The following is a 3342-nucleotide window of genomic DNA, read 5'->3' on the forward strand; positions in this document are numbered from 1 at the left end:
GGCATAGGACCAAAAGAAAAATGAAGTAGCCAGAAATCAGGGGGGTGAAAAAAATCCAAGAAAAGAAAGATTTAAATTGGGCTGCATCTGGACATCTGGGCCTTCGAACTATCCCGTCGGGCCTTTTGACTCGTACAATTTCAGCCCACTCCAAAACAGGAAAGTTTGGATTTACCTAAAAAAACAGGAAAGTCCTATGCTTCGCAAAAACACAAAACAAGGAGATTCAACATATAAGTTTGTTTATGTAAAAATAAATATTTAATTTATCCGTTTGCAATAGCACAGAGCGAAATACAATGTTTATTGTCTGCAAAATAATCAAGATATCACATGTTTCTTGTACGGGGAGGCTGACATCGGGGACCCATGAGCCAGGAGCATCGTCAACGTTTTAAAGGCGGCAGGGGATGAAAAAAAAACAAAAATCAGTTGGTAAAAAAATCGAAGAAAAGAAAACATTTATCGTTCTGAGAGGATGGCATGCGGGACCCATGAGGCAGCATCCTCAACGTTTATTGTTTATAGAGGCTGACATGTGGGACCCATGAGCCAGCAGCCTCTCGACAACGTTTTAAAGGCGGCAGGAGATCGAAAGGAAAAATAAGACAAAAATCAGTTGGTAAACAAAATCCAAGTAAATAAATATTTACCGTTCTGAGAGGATGACATGCGGGACCCATGAGGCAGCAGCATCCTCAACGATTCCAAGGCGGCAGGGGATCAAAAGATAAAAAAGGAAATAACCAAAAATTAATTAGGGGTCAAAAATAAATCCACCAAAGGAAACTTTTATTGTTCATAGAGGATGACATGTGGGACCGACCTGCCAACAACGTCCTCATCGTTTCAAAGGGGCAGGGGATCAAAAGAAAAAGGCAAATAGCCAAAAATTAGGGGTCAAAAAATAACTCCAAGAAAGGAAACTTTTATTATTTGTAGAGGATGACCTGCGGGACCCATGAGCCAGCAGCTTAGTCAACGTTTCAAAGGCGGCATGAGATCGAAAAAAAAGGCACGTGACAAAATATCAGGAGCCAAAGATAATCCAAGAAATGAAACTTTATTGTACATAGAGGATGCCATGCGGGTCCCATTTAGCAGCAGCGGTCTCAACGTTTCAAATGCGGCTTGAGATCAAAAGAAAAAGAAAGTTGATTGTACATAGAGGATGACATGCGGGTCCCATGAGTCAGCAGCTTACTCAACGTTTCCAAGGCGGCAGGGGATCAAAAGAAAAAAAATCCAAGAAAGGAAACTTTTATTGTTCGTAGAGGATGACATGCGGGACCCATGAGCCAGCAGGTTCCTCAACGTTTTCAAAGGCAGCATGAGATCGAAAGAAAAAGGCAAGTGACCAAAAATCAGAGGGTGGAAAATAATCCAAGAAAATAAACTTTTATTGTACATACAGGATGACATGCGGGTCCCATTTTGCAGCAGCGGTCCCAATGTTTCAAATGCGACTTGAGATCAAAAGAAAAAGAAAGTAGCCAGAAATTAGGGGGTCAAAAAAAATCCAAGAAAAGAAAGTTGATGGATATAGAGGATGACATGCGGGTCCCATGAGCCAGCAGGTTCCTCAACGTTTAAAACGTGGCATGAGATCGAAAGAAAAAGGCAAGTGACCAAATATCATGATCCAAAAATAATTCAAGAAAAGAAACTTGATTGTACATAGAGGCTGACATGTGGGACCTATGAGCCAGCAGAGTCCTCAACGTTTCAAAGGTGGCAGGGGATCAAAAGAAAAAGGAAATAGCCAAAAATCAGAGGGTGAAAAAAAACCAAGAAAATTAACTTTTATAGTACATAGAGGATGACATGCGGGTCCCATGAGCCTGCAGGTTCCTCAACGTTTCAAACGTGGTACGAGATCGAAAGAAAAAGGCAAGTGACCAAATATCAGGAGCCAAAAATAATTCAAGAAAAGAAACTTAATTGTACATAGAGGATGACATGCGGGTCCCAATTAGCAGCAGCGGTATCACCGTTTGAGAAGCGGCGGGGGATCGAAAGTAAAAAGGCATGTGACCAAATATGAGGTGCCAAAAAATCCAAGAAAAGAATGTTTTAGAGTACATAGAGGATGACATGCGGGTCCCATTTAGCAGCAGCGGTCTCAACGTTTGAGAGGCAGCAGGGGATCGAAAGAAAAAGGTAAGTGACCAAATATGAGGTGCCAAAAAAATCCAAGAAAAGAAAGTTTTATAGTACATAGAGGATGACATGCAGGTCCCATTTAGCAACAGCGGTATCACCGTTTGAGAGGCGGCAGGGGATCGAAAGAAAAAGGTAAGTGACCAAATACGAGGTGCCAAAAAAATCCAAGAAAAGAAAGTTTTATAGTACATAGAGGATGACATGCGGGTCCCATTTAGCAGCAGCGGTCTCAACGTTTCCAAGGCGGAAAGGGATCAAAAGAAAAAGGAAGTAGCCAGAAATCAGAGGGTCAAAAAAATCCAAGAATAGAAAGAATTTTGGTTCATAGAGGATGACATGCGGGACCCATGATCCTGCATCGTAAACGGCTTGATCGGAGAGCATTGAACGAGATGGCACGATCGAGAAAAAACAATGGCAGAGAGGCTGCCATCTGGGCCCTAAATCCCTCGGCGGTGCGGATTTGCGTTGACTCAGCCGGCGAACTCGAGAATTCGAGATGCACCACGTCCCGGGCCACCATACGCAACGTTTTGGCCTGTTTCGTCGGGCTAGGTGGCCTCAAAAACGAGAAAAAAAACGTTTTTACATGCACAACAGACAGACCCAAAATCGTCGGCCATGGTACACCAGCAACCACGGCGCGACTTCAACTTCGTCGGCCATGGCAACTTTTCTTGTAGTGAAGGTTGAGTTAAGCTTAGGCATTCTAAGCAATTATTTATACATGGTTGCTATTAAGCTTGATTCCTTTTGCTGGTGATAGCTAGTGAGGGTTTATAGATCCTTATAAGTAGGGTTGATGATTATTCTTTATTTACTTCAAAAGAATAACTTTTAAAGAAAATATTACTTAAGTAAGAAGAAGTATCACAATTAAGGTTGAAGTTGTCTAGGTTTTACTTTTGAATTCACTAAGTAAAGAATGATTGGTTCCTAAATAGGATATTTCCTAATTCTTTAGCATTTGTAGGGTTTAATGGAGTATGGATATGTGATACGTCCAAAACGTATCTACTTTCCCGAACACTTTTGCTATTGTTTTGCCTCTAATTTGTGTATTTTGGATGCAACTAACACGGACTAACGCTGTTTTCAGCAGAACTGCTCCGGTGTCTCGTTTTTGTGCAGAAATCCAACTTTCAGGAAAATCCTCGGAATTTATGCAGAAGGCCCTAT

Source organism: Lolium rigidum, chromosome 2, assembly GCF_022539505.1.
Source record: "Lolium rigidum isolate FL_2022 chromosome 2, APGP_CSIRO_Lrig_0.1, whole genome shotgun sequence".
Taxonomy (NCBI): Eukaryota; Viridiplantae; Streptophyta; class Magnoliopsida; order Poales; family Poaceae; genus Lolium; species Lolium rigidum.